At 37.7% G+C, this 21627-nt stretch overlaps 1 long non-coding RNA gene across 1 annotated transcript in view; it reads right to left on the reverse strand.

The window, feature by feature from the left end:
* LOC126651939 (uncharacterized) overlaps positions 1-21627 on the reverse strand; it is a 186359-nt gene that overhangs the window by 133637 nt on the left and 31095 nt on the right. The gene's annotated exons all lie outside the window — the stretch shown is intronic.

Raw genomic sequence — 21627 nt, forward strand, 5'->3', positions numbered from 1 at the left:
CAATCTTGGAAAGAAAAATGCGAACAAACCCAGAATAACAGACCCGTGAAGTGCTTTGGCAATAGTTTTGCATAAGGTTAATTACAAACTTGACCACTCAGCGTTGAACTCAAAGTTAAAGTTATTTTGCTGGACCTTAGATAGTACTCTATAGTACCTGAGAAGGCTGCCCAGTCACAGACTGTTCTTAACCACGAGAGGGACATTCCATAGCAGAGGTATGTGCTTCGAGGTACAAGGTACATGTGGATTTACAACCACATTTGTACATGACACAGAAAGGATGTCTTCAGCACAAACAAGGACAAGTATTGGACAACATGATTCTGATGTCCATGAGATTTCAAAGTTAACTTCAGGAGCAAGCTGTTCATAGCTTTACTGGTATGGATTTTCCTTTCACTTTTATACCTTGAAGGAAAAAGGCTGTTCCTGGTCTCCTCCTGTTTGATAGTGTGAAGGAATTCCTTATCAGAGTGACAATTTAATAACATTTGTGATTCTGAAACTATTCTCTTAAAGGTACAAAGAAGTCTATTGTCATGTTTGATCAAACATGAAACAAACTCATTTGATTTATGACTATTATTCTTTTCCTTTTATTATGTCTAGTTCACCAGGTTGCTCTGAAAATAAAGAGTAGCGATCCCTGCAATCTGGTTTGAATGTGTGACTTGTTATTGCTCAATCCATTTTCCCTTCCCACTTGAGAACTACAAATAAGAAAGGGTACAGTTTGGAATTTGAGCCTTTCTGTCTCCTGCACTCAGCTTCAGCTGCTAGTAATGTAGGCATGATTCTCAGCAAAATCCTAAGCTTAATATTCAAAGGTAAATTTCACACAGAAAACCCAGGAAAGGCGAAGTTTGGGACTGAATTTCACCTTGTCTCATTAAAAAGGAGAGGGACTGGAAAAAGCACAGAAGATTTATTTCCAAACACTAATTATAATACACATGGTATTATACTTGTACTAAAACCAAGCAAAAACCAGAAGTGGCTTGGATCTCCAGTGAGCACTCCAGCACTGCATGCACACAGCAGCATTAGCTATCCCATGCATAGGTAGCGTGGGATAACTAGCTCCATCACTGCAGAGATACAGCAAAATGACTGACAGTAGGATCTGTGTGACATTGGTTAGTGGCAGTGTCCGTAGACATCATTGTTAAGTGACACGAAGTATGTACAGACAGCTCTCTGCAACACTGTTGTACTAAGTATAGCTCTCTGCAACATTATTGCACTAGAACAGTACTTTTATAGCTGAGCTGCTTTCTCAAATGTAGGAATCACAGATTAAACACAGAATTTGAGAACAGGTTTTTACCTGAAAAGTAAAGTTTTTCTTTTTCCAGTTCCTTTTTCCCTATCCTGTTCTATGGGTAGAACTCTAGAGCTCATGGCTACAATTAAGTTCTTCACAGTAATTGCAGTTTTTCCATTTCCCTTCTTTGCTGCATTGTATCTGGCTCTGAAGTCAAAAGCTTTCATTTGGCTCTATTGTTTTTTAATCACTTCAACAAAAAGGAAATTAAAAAAAAATCAAATTAGATCTGCATTGCCCTCAGAGGAGACTTTGATGGTCTGGACAGATGAGTCTTTTTCGTACCACCAGGAGTGGACAGCATGCTATACCACAAGTATCAAAGCACTGCGGTTTCAAAGGTCTGAAGTAACTTCAGTGTTTGTTTTAGCTTCCATCACTAACCAGGTTGCATAATTAGCACAATTTTAGCTTATGGAAATCTTGAAAACCAAATGAATGGCATAAGAAATCACCAATAATATATTTTATGGTTTTCGATAATTAGCAGTAGAGAGAAGTCCTAAATAAATGTGTCATTACATGTGTGTTTATCAACATTAATCTTAGAAAAAAATGTAATGTCCAAGTCAGATACAATTTTCTTACCAGATCTCTAACATAAAGTGATATTATATAATAAAGAAATTAATTCTGTACAGTTAGTTAGGAATAACCTTTGTTAGATGTAAAAATGCAAAGATATATAGAAACAGGGGGACAGGTAGAGACCCATCACCTCATCCATCTATTGCTGCGTAAGCAGATAGGTAGGTGTACTCCAAAGTAGAAATAACAGTCTCTAGAGCAGAACAGTCAGATTCTGGGATTACAATCAGATATACGATGAGGGACAGAAAATTTTGTCTCCTAATACTCAGAAATAATTAGTTACATGTTTTCAAGGCATACAAGTAAATAAATGGGTTTCCCAGCTGTGCTTTGTAGAAACACTCCCAGCTTAATTGTTAATGCATTTTTGAGAACACAAAGATTAAAGGAACATAAAATTACCTCTTGCACCTCCCTGCCAGCATGCTCAACCCTGATGTCTGTCCCACCTTCCGAGTCAGGGGAAGCCATTTCAGCTCAGTGTGTCAGCACAGCTCCCTAAGCAGGGGTGAGCCTGCAGCTGGGGGCACACCATGCCTGCTTCAGCCGGGGGGAATCCCGTGGTACCCGAGAGGCCAGCAGTGCAGTCCTGGAGATGGTGGTCAAGTCCAACCAAGAGTCCAGATCATCAGGCAGTATGATGGTGACAAGGCAGGGCTGCAGTCGAAATAAACAGCCAGCGCACAGGATGAGCCCTCTCTCAAGGGGCGCACCAGCACCAATAGAGCACAGCTCAGCAAAGGAACAACAGCCCCAGGCTGAGCTTAAGGAAAGCTCAGGGGGCTGTGAATGTGGGGAGGTCCAGGTGAGGCTGAGCAGGGTCAATAAAGCTTGTTAGTGCACTCAGTGCTGCACTGGGTAGAAAACCTTGATGCCTTTTGAGTACTGGTCTTACCAGTCACACTGACACAAAGTATGACACAGTGTCATTTCATGTGCTATATTACTGGGGGCAGGCCTAACATAAACTATATAATATGTTACTCCTTTTCTAAAAAGGACTTTTTTTTCTGCAGAAAGGGAATAAGAAGAAGTGTACAGAGTTAATTTTTGCCATGGTGACTCCATATAACGTGTAGGTGGTATTTTGGCAAAGGAAAACATGTTTTGTTAGAGACTCAAAATACAGCACACTGTTACATCTACCCACTCAACAATGGAGGCTAGAGATGGAAAAATGTATTAACAGTATTATTCCACATTTGGATATAAAATCATGGAGACAGTAAGTCATAATACATTTCATACAGATCTATAAGGTAATTTTGTGTATTATTACTACATAATATTATTAGAGAAGCCCTAAAACTTGAATAAAAAATAATTTCTCTTTCAGTTTTAGGCATGTTAACCATTCACACTAACGTAGTTATTTTCAACTATTTTTGCAAGGAGGATCAAGAAATCTCCTGTGTTTTTTTACAAAAGTATGTTACATTAATGCTGTATCATTTTAATACTCTTTCAAATTAATATGAAATTAAACACATGAAACCAACACATTGAAAAATTTGTGAGACATTGATCAATAGATGGAAATAACAGTAGTGCTTCAACATGATATGGTTTTATATTTAGTTTAATAGGCATAAGATTTCTAATAAATGTTATGAAGTTTAATCATTATAACTACGGCAGATGCTGGATTGGACAGGCAATGGTTGGTTTGAATGTACTGTCATGTTAGACACACTTGCCAATATTGAACAGACTGTGACTACTATCTGTACATTTCTCTCTCTCTAGGGCATTTTTAAGAATTTTTTAATTAGCTTTTGTTTCCAAACAGTGCTTTCATTTTCCTTGATAAAACTTCTGTCTTTCCAGGGTTCTATTTAACACAGATTAGGTTTCACATTTCCTTTAGTCATTGCAATAGGAATAGGAAGCTTTTAATAATATATGAAAACTAGCAATGACAAGTATTTTGCAGTTTTTTCAAATTTGGTTAAGAATAAAATAGTTTAATGGTTACTTTGTTTTATTGTTTTAATTCTGGCACTATCTTACTGAAACAATGTTTCCCATTAGAAAATTCAAATAATAGAAGTCTGTGAAAAAAGAATGAGAGGTTGAGTCACCATGACAGGAAGTGTGCTCCGTAACATAGGCGCTAATCTTAACCCTAGTTACTCTACATTTCATGGTCAAAGAAGAAGGCATTTGTTCAGAAGTTGTATTTATTTACCCTTTGTCTCTATTTGGGTGTAATTATAGATGTGCTAGCTTAAGATTAGAGAAAGTATGTTACTTATGCTGCCAAGAAGATGGAAATCCAGGAATAGCCAGAATACAGTTTAGGATGATTTCTATCTTCTCTGCATAATGAGAGCCTGGTGTGATTCTCTGAGCTTACTGTGTAAGCCTTGCAAGTCTAGACACCCTTGAGATTCAATTTGCCTGATTAGGTCTGTACCTATTTTCTTTGTTTCTTGTAGTCAGTTTTTCCAAGTGGCTCCAAATAGTGCGACAAATTTGGTGGCATAGATTTTAACCTATTGCTTCATACCAGCAATCAGATTTAAGTCAGCGGTTATGAACCAACATGATTATCAACAAATTAAAGTAACCAAGCAATAGTCATTTACCTTTACAGATATTAATAGTGGGTTTACCAAGTAACAATATTCACTATTATCTTATAAAAAATGATGTTTTCATCGTCTTTCACAGCAGGGTCCCTCATCCTAATTTGCTGTAATGACTGAGCCAGCATCAGATTTTGAGAATGAACGTTATCATTATTCACTCCAGTACTCCACCAAAGCTTCACTAGAAAGCAATAAAGAACAAAACGTATATTTTAAAGACCCTCATTTTCCCCTAAATGTTTGAATTAAGTTGCAGACTGTGGTGTTCTGAGAATTGAGTTATGTCCTAAAGCAATGCTTCTTGAAGAAGTGCATCATGCCTGGAAATTGGGTTCTGATTAGCCTGTGAGTTTTCTAATACAGGCTTCTGATATTCTGCAACTGTAGCTGCTGCTGGATTTTGCATTCTGGCATGAGGATTCTTTCTGTTGCCAGAGAGAATGATGAATAGTTGTCTGAGTAGCTCTGAGCACATACTTATTTCCTCTTCAATAAGAACAACAGTCAATATCATTTAGGCACAAGAAAGCATCACTACAGCACAACAACTCTAAAGAATGCTTTCTTTTTTACTGCTGATTCTAGCTACTAAATTGCAGCTTTTTCAGGACCTTATTTTGTATTGCTGCTGTGCTCCAATGAACAAGTATTGCTAGTAAAAGGATGGGCCTTCAAACACCCTAACATAAAAAGCATGAACTCAAAAAGAGGCAGGTGTGTAAAGCACATATGAAAATGCAGTTCTAAAGACATAGGATTCTTTCCCTCCAATTTGAATCTAATTGTAATGATAAAAACCCAAATTCATATCAAGAGAATTTGGAGCACTTAAGAAACAGTATGAGTCTTGATTAAAAGCTGTTTAAAGTTTTTGCACTGAAAAAAAAATCAATTTTTTTGGAACTGAGAAGTTTGCAGATTTTTTGATAAATTTCTTTGCTTTAAATTACTTCAAACTTCTGTTTGTCTGGAGAAAGAGTTGTAAACAGGTAAAGCATCCTGCTTTTACATTTTCAAGATGAAAACCTGGAAGGATAATTAAATGTGAATCTTCTTGAGAGAGATTAAAATGAAAAGGAAAAAGCTTGGAAATAAAATTAAATAATTTGCAACGACCTAAATGAAACATTTATATTTTCAGCTTCCAGAAATCTGTGACACATTTAATGTCTTTGTTGATATCCCACAGTGTGCTACAGGAAAGAAAACAAAACAAAACACAAACCTTAACATTTCTTGAAGACTATGTATCACTAAATAGATGTTACTTGAAATGTGCTTACAGACTTGCATCATACTGGAAAGGTTCACTGTGTTTTTTAACCATGACACAGTAAGTAAAGGTTTCTTTCTAGTCACCTAAGTCCTGATCCCATGGTCACTGAAGACTAGGAGAGATCCCCTGGCTGAAGGGATTAATAGTCCAGAATACTGTATGGGGTATTCTGGAGCCTGAAGTCATGGTGTAGCCTCATACAACACAGCAGTAAGCATGTGTCTGCTCTGAAATTACCTACTGTTATAACCAGACATTCTGAATGTTGTCACAGTTATACTCAAATAATTCTATGATTATCAAACAGTAATAAAACTCAGTGACCAACTTTAAGATTTGCATTTTTCCTGCCATTCTGTGGTGGGAGTCACAAGTTAATGTGCCACATGATTAAGCAATTCGTGATCAGGCATATTGCTGAGAAATTGGTAGAAAAAAAATATTTTCATCACTGCAATCAACAAAGTGTAGGGGATGACATTTAATGCAATTGTCTAAAAGCTCTATTCTACACTGCTCAGTATCTTCTTGCATGGTGCACAATCATCGAGGTTCAGGCCATAGAATGGAATGGTGTGCAGAATGAAATCAGACACAAAAAAAATCTGTTCAAAGGAACCTCCTCAGCCCCACAAGACTCATACCAACCCCTAGTCTCTGCAATTCAAGCCATGACCCAGATAGGGATAGCCTTAGACTTAGTCTCCTTTGCCTACAGCCCCCTTCCTGTTTTTTAGAGAAGGGCAGCTCTGCCTGGCCTGGGCTGTGCCTATATGGAACAGCAGCACACTGTCAGCATCCTTCTGTGCACTCAATAAACAGATAAACATGAAAAAAGACCAAGATTTATGTACCTGCCAAAACCTACTTTCAGGACTCTGCCTCCTGTGCAGAACTGGGTAATATCTAGGGCCAAGAGAATAATGTATACATTACCTTTTAATTTGAATTTTTAAACGAACCCACTCTGCTTGTTGTTGCACCTGTGCAGCTGCCACTTGAGTCAGTGCACTCCCAATCAAAGGGAAATTAAAAAAAGACTGACTCTATCTAGTCCTTCACTTAATCTGGAAACTAAGGTGTTTTTCACAGCAACTACATGTTCCTTGTACACTAAAAATTCCCTATATTTTTGCTGGTCACTGATATTCCATTATCAGAACATTGTTATACCACTGTCACTTCCATCTGGTATTTAGCAGTTTGTTAACAACATTAGCTACTGGGTATCTAATTAGCAGCTAAACATGTATTCTCACACAGATGCTTTTTTAAACAATAACAACAAAAAAAAAAAAAGAAAAAGAAATGGAAGAAAGGATCACATGCCTGACTTGCAGTTACATTTAAAAAACTTTTATTGGTAAGTTAATTAGCACGAGTTCCAATCTGAGAGTCAGCATTCCTACAATTTGGGATCTAAGGGAAGATGGCACTCTGTAGCTATAAGTCATCTCGGAGCAGCTGAGAAACACAGCCCTTCAGCAGGGGTGCAGGAAGTGGCTTCTGAGCATCTGGGAGCCTACAGGCTGCACGCTGCCAAAACAACACTCCTTTGTCAGGACACATTCATCTTCTCCTTTCCCATTCCCCTGCACAGCCAAGCAGCTTGCTGGATGCCATACCACGAGATGCAAGCAGCATACTCGAAACACTGTATCGTGCACTCTCCTCGTTTTTTCTCTCCGAAGGCCTCCAGAGCCCTGTGTGCAGCGGCAGGCTGAGGAAGCCCATCCCCAGCTCTTCAGACATCAGGCACCCCTGACCCTGCTTACGCACGTGGTACCTGGGAGGTGGAAAAGATCCCGTTTCTTCTCAAGCGCACTGCACTGCTGGCTGAAGGCCAGGCAGATCTCAGCAGGGCAGGTGTTTCTTTTTTAGGTCAAATCCTTTCAGGCTCTTTTTTTGTTTTCTGTTGGAAAGCTCTCCTGCATGCATATCTAGTGCAGCATTTCAAAAGGAGTCTGCTAGAAGAAAATATGCTCTTGACATGAAGCAAACTTTACAGTATCCTTTGATATGTCAAATTATATCAGTGAATATCAATGATATTCTCCAAAACACAGCATGTTTTTAATACTTGAAGTTCTTGGCAGAAGTGTGCCAAAGTTGCTATGAACGGCTTTCTAAAAAATAAAATAATTAAAAGAAGGTGTTTTGCAGATATTTTTCCAGTTCTGTCAAGTTTCCTGGCAAATTATCTATGTGAGTTGTTAGGTTATAGAAAGTCAAATAAACTCTGAAAACCTAAATCATTAATTCACATAAAAGGCAAAACAGTTATTTCATTTTAAGACAGAAGAAAATACAAGTCTTACTTAATTTCTCCTCCCAGTGAGACCTGGGTTGGTTGGGAAGATGAGGTAGTGCAGATACACAGAATTATCTCAACATTAGGCCCAGGCAGATTGCCATGATTTGATGAGTCTCTTTTAGAGAGCCTATCTGTAAAAAATGATGTCATCTTATCCGCTATTCAGTGCCAGGATTTGTATTAACATTGATTTCCCCTTGATGCTGGACAAAGTACTCACAAACACTGAGTTCCTCATGATGACTTTCTTGAGGGTTTATTACTTGCTGCTTGACTGGTGGACACCAAAGGATCCCTTATTTGATCTTTTTTTTTTAAAAAAAGGAATTAAATGACTGACAAGACTGAAAGCAGGAAAAATGGCACCCTTTTCACCTACTTCCTCTTTAACCAAAATGGTCAGCTTCCTCTGGCAAAAGGAAGTGGTGGCAGTGACAAGTCAGTTGAGCTACCTTAGAATTTTAAGATGACACCCACTTAGCTGAAGATGAAAGGGAGTCTGAGCTCCTCGGATTTTTTTGTGGGTTGTTTTTTTTTTTTTTTTTTTTAGGTTTTTCTTTTACTAATGAATACATTTGCACTGGAAAGATTTATGGATTATGTTTTGACAGGTAATAAAAAGAACTTTCACAGTACAAATGTAGGGAGCTCATCAAGCAACAGTACAATTTAATTAGTACCTGAGACGTCTAAAAGGTAAAATTTTAATTTGTATTTCTTAAAAAAGTATCCAAAAACCCCCAACACCTACCAAGTCCCTGCAAAAGTGCATACAACCTAGCTGATTTTCAATGTATTGAATTAGAGGACCGCCTCAAACTCAAGTGTTGAACTGGTTCATTCAAAAAGTTCATTAACTATAGACTATTACAAGTTGGAAAAAAAACAAGTGTCACCTCTTCAGACATGTGTCCCAGTGCAACCTAGTTATGATGCAAACCTGACAGTAACCTGCTTTGCAGTTTTTCTATGCCTATGAAGAGATGCAAATTACTAGGAGACCAAATTAGCAGACCTTTGCTTTTTAATGAACTCTACAACAATACATATGGAGATCTAGCCTGAGAAACAGTACTGTGAGAATAAACCAGGTCAAAATAGAGTGACACATTGCTGCAGCTCAACTGAGAACATAGGGACTATATGCATTTACTCCACTTGAGAAAATGGTCTGCACAATATATTAACTTAGGACTGTTTCAAAACTCCTGAAAAATTCAAGCTCAACTAACTGTTTTTCTCCAGTTCTCTGTTACAGGGAAGTCTTGCTATCTTTTTGTGAACTAAGGGTTGTTGGTTTCTTTCTTATTGCTACTTTTATTTGTTATCATACTTCCTGATCTATTTCATCAGGAAATGGCAGTTCAAAAGGACCTCAAGACAGGCTACTGCATCAATAGTTCTGGCCTAAATAGAATTAGGAAGTGGTAGGATAGTACCACAAATTCAATTTCAGCTCTCTCCAGTTGCTAGCTCAGTCCTGAAGATCTCCCAGTCTCATTGCATTTCTCTGCTTCCAGTGGAGGAAAGAAAAGAGGCCCAAGAGAAAATGAATGTCATCAGGGAACACAGTAAATCATACCTGCGCACTATGCAGGCTTTCACCAACAGACACTCAAAACCACTGCAGAAGAATCCAAGACTGAATATACGGAGCCAAAAGTTTCCTGGGTTCTTTATTTAATTCATTGTTTGAGATTTTGCCTACATTTTGGTTCTTTCTTGATATATATGTCTGGCAGTTACATGTATAGCCCTCTGTGAAACGGGTTTGGAAGTATATTGGTAAAAAGACTGCAATAGGGCAGAGAAGCAAATTGCGAGTTAGAACGAATAATAGCATTTCCAACAGTTATTGACCCTTACTTATTATAAGACCTATGTCGAAGCTAAACAGAGCTTTAAAATTTTTAATCAATGCTGAAATCATGCTTTATGCTTTCTCATACCTTTCATTCATGTTTTCATGGTTGGATGTTTCTAATAAGTGCACTTCTACAAGATGGTAAGAATGGCATCATATTCCAGTTAACATTCACAGAATAGAGCTTTAAAAAATAGCACACAAAATGTGTTTGTGTTTCTGCTACAATGAATCACTTGAGGAGGAACATCTCTCTAATGGTGCTTGCTGGAAAGAACATTTTTTGGATCTGTTTCAGAAAGTGTGTGCTAGTGGTTCGACAGGTAGTTAAATGAATGCTTTTGTTCTACCTCTAGCTAGATTTGTAAAATGAATAAATTACTATCAACCTTTCTCCTCTAGGCAGCAGTACCCTTACTCACATCTCACACATAAGACCAAACTGAAGACTGATGCTTTCTATTACTTTTCTGTAATTAGCTTTTCGTACTAATGGTACAGAATAAATAGAATAAAGTTATTTCAGATCTTTCTCCCTATGTGTCAGGAACACATGCAGGAACACTTTGCTCTGATGTCCAGAGACTTGTTAGACATCTGCATGGCACACAGCTTCAGTTAAAGAAGCACCTTGCTTAAAGCAACATTCTCAAGGTCTGCCTCTGTCGTGTTTGTGAAGTAGTGAGTGGGTTTAGGGTAGCTTTCTATAGGAGAGTTGATTTTTTTACATCTATGATGTAGACATAGGGGAAGAAACTGCTAAAAAAGTGTTAGCAGGGAGCTGCAGTGTTTGAATTAACCTGCATTAATAGTACAATTTAACTACAATAAAATATTCTGTGGTTACTATTTAATGCATGGAAAGGTCAAAAATCCTTTTCATGTGAAACCTGCTGTAGCCTACATCATAACTCGGCAGACAGATGAGGGGTTTGATAAAAGCCTGAAAAGCTGTTAGCTGAGGCTTTAATACAGACCTGCCTTCTGATCTTATTGTCCTGTAAATAGTGTTTATCACAGTGTGGCCTTTTACTTGGCAGGATAAGCAATGAGCTTCAACATTACTTGCAAGGGCTTTTTATTTATAGACATCTCTGACTATTAAGATCTAAAACCATCATGCGCTGTGTCATATTCTTCCACATAATGCATGTGTAAAATAAATAGGCCTTCTGCTCAGAGGAAAGCCAGTGTGTGGTATCTGCACAAGGGTTTCCAAAGATAAGTGGCATTACTAAAATGATTACTAAAATGCAATTACTGTCTCTAGAGGTACATTTAGCAATGTCCATATGCATGGAGAAAAACAGTAACAAGTCATGAAAGCCCTAAGTTAAATAAAGAAAAGAGACTAAATGGGAGACTGGATGCTATATAATGGGCAAAAGAACAACCCAAGGGATGATTTATTTTAACAGCTGTGTTTTATAAGTGCTATGGAGCAAGCTGTATGTACTGCAAATAGCTCTGCAGGACCTTAGGCCTTTCTGTGGAGGTCTGATATTTCTTGTCTGCCTTCTCTCGTCTTCTACTGGAAAGGCTGGTTTTCATTTTAAAAAACAGACTCAGACAGTTCACTTCTCCCAAATATCAGGTTCAAACCACACCACTGCAAAAAACCAGTGACAAAAACAGCAATAACAGGCAAGAAACAAGCTGACAACAGCACTATACAAAAGAACAAAACTTCTCAAAAATATATCCAATTGTCGAAAATGCCTGGAGCTGTACGGTTTGAATTCTGACTATTTGCTGTGAATGAAGCAGGTTTGTCCCAAATTTAAGAATTAGTTTTGTTCATTCAGGTTCACATTTGACATTCAGAGTATGAAACACATGGGTATCTCACAGACAGTGACAAACAGAGTAAATATGGTAGGTAGTCAGTCAACTAGTTGAGATGTTTCTCAGCTTCCCTTCTGAGCACCCCATACTTGCACTGGTATATGACCCTCTCTGTTAGCAAACTGCAGATGATATACCCAAACACATATTTAGCCAAATCTAATTAGCACTCTCTTGGAGGGGTCCTGAGCCCTCACTTGCAGGTAGATTTTTTCCAGGGGTCCACTGCAGTAGGAAATTTGTACAAAGCCACTCTGTGTTACAGGCTAAGATAGTTTACTTGACATAAACTACTCCTCCTGGCCAGTTACCTTAAATACTTAGAAATATTCTGATGAATGGTAAATTTACATCAATGTGTAGTCCAAGGGCTTGTTTTGTGGGGAAAAAAACCCAACAACCAAACATTAATAAATCAGACTAATATTTTTTGGTTGTAAATGGAAATCACCATGGTGACACAGCAGTAGGATGATTAAGTCTGTTGTGTCTTCTAAATTTTGGTCACTCTGTAAAAACCATGCCTATATCTTTGCTACACAGTGAAGGAACAAGGGCAAGCAGCACAAGGAGCTTTTTTGGGACCCACTGCAAGTTCTGAACAGGACTTCTCTCCTGAAAATTAAAGCCACTGGGCTTCTTCACCCTTGCTCAGCACTGATGCCTAATGACCCCCAGATGAGATCTTTCCTATTGCAACTCACCAGTAGGAATAATACAATGTGAGGTCCCTTCAAATAGAAAAGAGCTGCCAGTTGTTTTGATAAATAAGTCTTGTTTCAACATTCCCAAATTTCTTGAATGGAATTCCTAGCGTATATGTGAAACCTCTTGTAGACCAAACATCAGCAATGAAAATTAAGCTTTAATGTAAAAAGAAAATAATCAATAGCTCTGTTTGGTAATCCCATGTTTTATCATCTGGTGGTACTTACCTAAGCCTCGTCACCTCAGAAACCTAACACTTTGCACATTACCCAGCCTCTGTATTCTGTACAACAGCCAGGGCATTAAAAGCCTACTGAGGCAATGCTTGACTTCAGCCCAGCACAGGCAAAACACATGAAGGATGTTCTCATTACTAAAGAGCATTAGGTCATGTCATTGTCATCACCCCATTTTAGCACTGCTCATTTAAGCAGAAATGTGTTCACTCTCCTTACTTCCTTTCACCTCCTCTTTCTTTCATAGGAGACTGTCTGATATTAGATTTCCTCTCTTTTAGGATGACTTCAAAACTCCTGCCAAGCAGGTTCCTACACCTCAATTAATTCAAGTTCAGTTGGAGCATTGGAGCTCAGCTAGTCTGAAAATACTGGTTAATCATGCATATACCTCGTTTCTGATCTCTGATCAGGACTGAAGTCCTGGACTTCAGAGGACTCACACAGATTTAGACCAACGATTTGAGTAGGTCTGGGTTGGTGCCCAGATGAATGCAAAGAATAGTGAACCGAATAAAGGGAGGCAGTGGGAAGTATTTTTAAATATGTAAATATTCTACTAGAGGTGGCATATGTGTATTGTTTCTTCATGTCTTTCACTCCTCAGATACCATAGCTCAACTCACAATTGCTTCCCTTGCACAGAGTGAGTTACCAGCTGGATGTCTACTGCAGAGATGGCACAAAGTACAACACAGTGGTGAAGGCTATAATAAATGCAACAATGAAGGGAAAAAAAAAAGACATGAAAGTGCCTTCAAATAGTTGAAACTGGCATTTCTGTTATTATATCCTGTTATTATCATGTTGGGAAAAATTCTGGACGAAAGTTAAAGCTTAATCTCTTCATACCTTCTTTTATAGGAATGGAATGTGTTGTTTTAGGTATTAATTAAGTGGAATGAAACACTTAAAGCCAGATGAAAATTATAGGACACCTGGTAAATTGCAATGTCACTTGCATCTGTTTAGTTATCGAATCCTACATAGCATTACTGAATTCTGAGTAGTGATCCACAAGCAGATTTGTATAAACTTGTAGCAAAAATACTGAGACACAAAACTGTTCACAGTATAACAAAACAATTATTAATCTCTCGTCTATTAAATCAGTTCCTTATTCCAACAGATAAAGATTTCGGATAATTTTATTTTGAAGAAAAGTGACTTATCAGTAAATAAATCATTCATTCTTCTTTTATTGGTTTCAGTTGCAGCTCTTATCACATCTGACCTCTGGAACCCTTTCTGTACCTATAGCAGAACACTATCTTAAATTGGATATCAAACCAATATGGAATTATAGTTTTTCTGAACCAAATTTAAATTGTTTTATTTTTTCCAGAGCTAAACAGATCTAAGGCAAAAAACAAACAAACAAAAAACCAACCAACCAAACAAAAACCCCCACAAAAACAGGAACTCATAATGTTCAAAAACAACAACCCTGAAAACAGCGGGAGTTATTCTGTTTAAGCAATGCTATAGCCCCTACTTCCTGAAACTTTAGCCCTGAGATGACAGCAAGAAATTTTGCATATAGCCAACAGTGATATTATATTACTGAACTCAAAAGAATTTGGCAAGTATGAGGAAGAGTATTCAGGATAATGCTAACAACTTCTGCCAAAGCTCACAAACAGCCCAGGAAGAGTCCCTAGGGCTAAAGAAGGTGGAAAAGGCTTTTGATGATTTCCCAGGTCTTTGATGTTAAGCCACACAGAACTGGATGTGTGTGTTCTCCTCTTTAATGTTACCCAGGAGAAGTGTTTTTCCTACTAACTTTTAGGGTAGTTCCTGAGATCATCTTGTGTGGCACTTTCCCAAATAAAAATTAAAATTAAAGCAATGACATCAGTAATAAGAGAACACTGAAGACAAAATCCAGAAATCTGTACTCATGCTGGGGAACACGCTGTTCAGAGAGCAATTTCACTGGAAAAAGAAAAGCCTTTACCAAGGCAGGTAAAATCACAGTGGGGATCAGAAGGGAGATATCACTATATTAGGAGGCCAGAACTGCCCAGAACAGACACAGAGAGAGTATATAAAATCATAGTAACCTACTGATGAGCAGGACTGAAACATGTTTAGACTGTTCTGTCCAACACCTTAAAAAAGATAAGAACTGCAGTTATCCCAGAACTTCTCAGCTATAATATTTTCCCTACCCATACTGTCCTCTTCTGTTACCCATTTCCCACTTCAGCAGGCTGACGTGGTCATATGTGTTGCCTGTCTGTGCATGTGGCATGCCTGTCTGCATCTGGATGTGCGTGTTTCTAACTCACAGACCAATTTCAGCTTGAAACCTTTCAGAACATGAAAGGTTTCAAGGATAAATGAAGTTGCACAAGTTTAAATACCATAGGCAGCTGTGTGGAAATGGATGGACAGTGCCGTGTCAGGGGGAAGAACAACAATGTGACCTCAAGCTCACTGGCCACTAAGGATTTCAGAACAGAAGAAAAAGCTGGTGCATGCTGAAGCTCATCACTACACTAAGTTTACTTTATTATAAACCATACCCACAAAGTAAAACTAGGTGTTATTTGTTCCAGTCTCCTCAAAGCATCCCGTTTATGCAGTGTTATTTTACTCCACGGAGTAATCCTGAAAAAGGCCTGATGTCTACAGCTGCTTAGTATGAGGGACAGTGTCTCAGGCTCAAAAGTGCAAACTTACAAGAACAAGGTTTTGGACTCTAGGGAACAACTAAGGTTTGACGAATTTCAGCTAATGTAAGGAAGGTGCTGAATAATTTGATCTTAATTTAATTCCTTTTGTTCCCAGTTTTTGCCTTCATACACTTTTCTCAGAACAAAACCAATCTGGCTTTCATTAAGGATTAAAAGTCCTGTTCCCACTGAAAATCCTGTCAAAATTTCTTGTGACTGGAATTTTGTGCAATGAATCTGAAGGATACTGAACATGTACAAAATATATGTCCATTTTCTTACACATGTAAATGTTCTTGCTTCAAAAGCAAATAACAAGGTTATAGGGGGGAAAAAAATTCAACAAAAAAACCTGATCAAGGGTTTTAATTCTGAAGTGTGGATTATTTGATGTCAAAAAAAAATTATGGTTCTTCAGGTTTAGATGACAACTATAATGTTGCTGGATAATAATGAATGCCTTTCTGTTTGAACCAGATTCACTATAAAATAAAAGCTAGCTTCAAAACAGTCAGTGCAGTAAGGAGATGATCTAGCAGAAAAAAAAAAAACAAACCCACACTTTTTTTTTCAGATCAATTTCTTTTGCTACTGATGAAAGGTTATTGTAGACCTACACGCTATACTTAGAAAATAAAATCTTGTTTTCAGAGAGATGGAATATGTTCTAGACCTACTTACAGCACTGGGGGTTATGGCTTATACTTGTCACGTCTGAAAACTCAGCTTTGACGACAAAGAAAAATAGAGGCAAGTAAAGGAGTCAGACTGACTTTCAGAGGGGAGAAGGCAAGACAAAATATAGTAGACCATTTTTAGTATCAGAACCTGTATTGCTAACTCACTTACTGAACTGTAACAGCTTTCCTTGCTCACCTATTGCCTAAGTGTTCAAATTCTCACCACAGTGCAGCTGCGGGAGCTCCTCATGGCATGTGCAAGATGATGTAACAACTGTCATGCTTTAACTGAGGACTGATATTGGATGTAACCTCTTTTCTAGATTACACTCAAGTCTGCTGGCCGCATTTCAAGGTGATGTGCAAAGGTACATAGGTCACAGAAAAAGCAGTTACAGGACTACATATTCAAGTGAATAAGACTGCGCATCCCTGTGATAGACTGAAAAGATAAGAGACCATATAGTAGCTCTCCCAGACTGTACCATTCTAAAGTGCAGGGTTATCCTAAATAAATATATCTAAATTCACAGACAAGTAGGTCAACAGGAAGATTTTCCAGGATTTTTCAGAGCTAGCAATAAGTTTGATCATCAAGTATATTCTTACTCACTCCCTCTCTCAGCCCACTGTAACTATTTCAGTGAACAATATAGACAGGTTACGATTCTTTTCACTGGAGTGGTAGCTTTGGTAAAGAGAAGATATTTGATTTCCAAACCCACACATAGCTCTTAATATCAAGCGGTTGGAATGACTAGGCCAGGTGCCAGACAGGATCTCTGGAGATTTATGCCTTTCCCTCACCCTCAGACAGCAAGAGCTTATGCAGCCATCCCCTCACGATGACCCACTCATTTGTCTCCTCAGTTGTGGCCAGGAGGCTTCTTCCAAGAAGGAGGACATAGTTCATCCGCAATTCACAGTTGACAGTGGCCCTTTCAGATGTTCTGGTGAACAAGAGCACTTGTGATTGTGGCTCTTGATTAAAAGCAGTTCAGCCATAACAAAGCTGACAGCACTAATTTGTTTCATACAAGCCAATCCAAGGCTTATCTTCAAGTGCTGCCACACTCTGCCAGATTTAGACTGCTAAAACCAAAATAAATGTCTACACTTCAAAATGCCTAAGCCACCAAACTTTATACCAAATAACACATTTTTATTTGTCAGTAATTATTTATTTTTTAAAAAGGTAAACTATGGATTCTAAAATGCTGTACTTCCTCTCCTTAAGCTATTTTCTACTTTGTGACAGTGCAATACCTCCAAAGCAGCTCAGACAGGTAAAGAATAAAGTAAATGGCTTGGACATTACTTCTTTTTAAAAAATATTTTTTTAATGTTGTCATCATGTCAGGAGTTCTAATAATCACATACCAGATGCAAAATAATTAGGCCTTTTAGGCCTATGCCTATTTGTAAGCTGGGGGATAATTGAAGTGATGACAACACAAACCTCTGCAATTATGAGGAAAAAGTGGGCATTCAACTCAGAGAGAGCTGGAACTATTGCTAGACTGGATATTATTCTCGCATATTCATATGACCTAAGGAATTAACTTTCAGTTATCAGCACAGGATCTACATGGTTAGAAGAGGTTTAGTCAGAAAACCTAAAAATGCCTGTATGTGTAGTGGGTAACAGATGCCATAAAGGAATTTGAGAACCCAAGTACAGCAATTACTAGGTGAAAGGAAAAAAAAGAATCTTTCTTCTGCTGTACAAACTAAAATAAACACTAACAGAATCAATTAGTATTAGTGAAATCAAGATCTCCTATAATGTTTGCCTTTTTTCTCAAACTTTCACATGTGGTACCTGCAAAAAAGCCTGAAGTTTCAAGAAAATTAACTCATTTTGATTCATTCAAGAGAGCTGTTTTCCCTAAGGCTCTACTGAATCCTTTCAGTCTCTCTTCCCTTTTGCTCCTTCATCTAGGGAGTTACTAGTTCCCTGGCTTATTTTCTGCTGTGTGCATGAAATCCCCTCTCTTAGTCCAAAACTAATCATGGTTACTCCTAACAATCTCCCCATCCATTAAGGTAATTCCTGATGTCATTAAGATAGTGCTTCTTTATTACTGCCCTCAAAGCGTCAGTGCTGATAAAGACAGAGCTAAAGGAGGGAGAAAGTGATTCCTCCTGTTCATGTTAGCAGGGATTGGCAAGAGAACAGAATTAGACTCAGGGCATAGCTGCCTTGCTTGGAATCCTTTACTATTTGTAAAAGAGGCTATTTCTCCCTCCTAACTCCATTACTGCCTGAACCTCAATGGTATAATTAATACATAAAAAATCAAAACAATCCAAAACACAAAAAAACCCTCACCAATCCTAAAAATGTTCCTCTTCAAACAAAATAAAAATAACAGGAAACATTAGTAACTTTATCAGTGCAAAGAAATTAGGTCTGATCACTCAATTAAAAATAAATCAGATAATACACTACAAACTGATTCCAGTGATTTAGTACTCAGGAGTTTCCGATTAATTGCTGCCAGCCAGCCAGAAAACATGTCTTCTGTAGTGTTAATTTTTGTTCAAAAAGAAAATTACACTTCCAAGGAAAACATTTCTGTGTTTTTAGCACTGTTATCGGAAGTGTCTTATTACACAAGGTTAAAACAACTGGCATTTTGCACTGCAGAGACACATCAGATGAGTGAGAGGAGTTGTGGGAGAAAAGGGAAGTGTAAAAGCTGCCTCCTTATCTTGGTATTAAAGCATAAAAAGCAATTAAATCTTTAATCTTGTCATCTTTCAAAAAAAAATACAGAGGGGTGATTTAGGAGGTGCAAATGATTTTTTCTTGTAAAAGAGATTACATGATGGACATAAAAACTGAATTTCACCAAACTTTTAAATATAAGTATAATCTGCAAACACCATTACATTTGTCTATGGCATCATTTGCTCAAGGCAATAACACTGATACTACCCCTTTGCAGAAGAAATGGGAGTGCTCAATAACATGGCCATAGAAGAGATACATGGTCTGTGGTATCTGAAAGAGGGTCTAGAGCTGGAATTACCTCATAGCACAGATGAGTTCTCAGTGTACAGCAAATTTAGGTGCCTCATTGTTGAGGTTCACTCAACAAGTAGTCAGCAATGACTCTTCCTAGGTGGAAAAACAGGCCTGATCAAAAGTGGAGGCACAAATCAGGAAGGAAAAATCTGTACTCATTTTGGGATAGCCATGAAACCCACTACAGAAAGCAATGGCCTGGTTTTATAGCAACACAGTTTTGAACACTCAGCTCCACCTTTGTAATGAGTGTACAACAAGAAAGTAATTCCTCTGGAACACCTATACAAAATAATTTCTATTCTTTCATGATACTAATACATTACCCTCTTTTGGTGCTTTATTCTGTCCATAAAATGACTTTCAATACTACCTCGTTCGACACTTTTTCATTGTCCCACAGGAAACTGCCATAACTTGTCTGAAATGTATTAGAAGAGATATTCTCTTAGCAATGTTAGTACTTGTATCCCCAAGTATAATCCTCACTGTGTAATCAAAATATGCAATACAATCATAATATAAAAACCTAGGCACCCTATAGAATTATGTATATTATATAATAGCTATCTTTCTGTAATCGCCATACTTCATCTTGGTCCAGTAACAAATACATGCCTTTTGCATGTACCCATTGTTCTCAAACTACAAATTCAGAATAGGCAATTTCCTTCTACAAGACACGTTCCTTACCTTGCAAACATATATATTTAATGCAAAGAGACACTGTGATATTTGTGATAAACTGTGTGTTGTCCCACACAGCACGGGGGAAGCAACATTTTCATCAAATAAGTGTTTGCACAAATGAACTCCGTGGAAAGGTGCATACACGGTGCATTTGTGATTTAAGCTCAATCTGTACCCCATGCCTCTACATACAGGTAAATATCCCCAGAAAAAACCAAAAGAGTATGTGGTCATGGTAGCTGCAAAATTATTCTGTGACTTTTTGGAAAGGTTCCCTACTCCCCTCCCTAAATTTCTGGCACCATTATCATCACACAGAGAGGCTAGCCACAGATTCCACAGGTGGCTGGAGGTACTGGATATTACAATGATCATGTAGAACCGTCATGGTTACAGAATGGGTAGTTTTAGCCTTGTCTGATACTCAAGTTAGAAGATAGGTTCTCAAAAAAGTGAAGGAGAACAGGGGGAAAAAAGGAATTATCTATGAAAGTTTTATTGATAATTCTGAATTATCACAATCTTATTAATTTAATAACAATCAGAAAGAAAAATATTTCTTAAAAAGAATGCAGAAGTAGGCCCTTCCCTCTCTTTTTCTCCCCCTTTCCCCTCTGTTCCACTTAATTATAATTTTTAGGAGAGAAGCAATTTTGGGTGAAAACTGACATAGGTCTTCCTGCTTGAAATGAATGAAGGAGGATGTAGAATGGCTGTGTTAGTAATGAATGCTCAACTCCTGACCTCAGTTCTGTCACTCTGGCCAACAACTTTTGTTTCAATGTAGTTTCTGCAGATTTACCTTGGAGTGAGAGAGAAAAAGTGAATTCAAGTGATGAAGACAGGAAAAAAGAGTGAGTTTGTTACTCTTTCAACTTTGTACCTTAATTGCTAATGCAAAGTGACTGTCCTAATCTCTACAGTCATTCAAAGTCAACAGCCTGGATGCAAGAAAGCTTACACAATTTCCTCTTCTCCTCAACTCTCAGTCTATAACTGAAGACACTTTGTGCAAAGTCAGAGTTCTTCCATGTTGAACAACATTTCAACACATCTAGAACCTATGCACATCTACACTTCATCAGCAAGCAACAGAAGCAGAGGAAAAAATACCTGCATTTTATCAAGAAATAATTTCTTGAAATAAATTTAAATAATTTTAAATTTGAAAAAGATAAGCATTTACAAAATATGTGTAAGTATTTGAAATTACATGGTTTTGGCAGAAGATTTATATTTTATATATTTCAGTTGGTTTTTTTATTCCCTGAAGCATTTGGTTCAATTAAAGAAAGGCCTAAGAAATCTTAGCCACGTCATAAACAATCACAGATGATAAAAAGCTTCCAAATCTCTTATTTCTTATGCATAATTCTCACATTCAGGTCCAGCTGCAGTCACTGGAATTCAATACTACAGCTTTTTTTTTTTTGCTGTCTTCTGTAGTGATTATTGTTAATAATGTTGGAAAGGGATACTTGGATTTTAGTTAAGACATTTTAGATTTCCAATAAAGCGTAGGCAGTTTTGATCATGAAGTCATTGCAAACTTGCAAGTTGTTATCTGAAAATTAAGCACATGAGAAGTGTTTCCTTATGTAATTGGACAAGTCTCCTTTCTTAAAAATTTTGAATGCATTTTCTCAGTTCTCATGTTGAAATCAGACATACCAGCTTTTGCCTTTGTTATCTCTAGGCCTGTAGTACTCAAGGTATCATGTAACATCCAGTGAAAAATGTTAGCTTTGACCAGACTATTATGTCTATAGTCATACTTTACAAGACGCTGAAGTGGA

This window comes from Myiozetetes cayanensis, unplaced genomic scaffold (genome assembly GCF_022539395.1).
Source record: "Myiozetetes cayanensis isolate MyiCay16 unplaced genomic scaffold, myiCay2020 scf7, whole genome shotgun sequence".
Taxonomy (NCBI): Eukaryota; Metazoa; Chordata; class Aves; order Passeriformes; family Tyrannidae; genus Myiozetetes; species Myiozetetes cayanensis.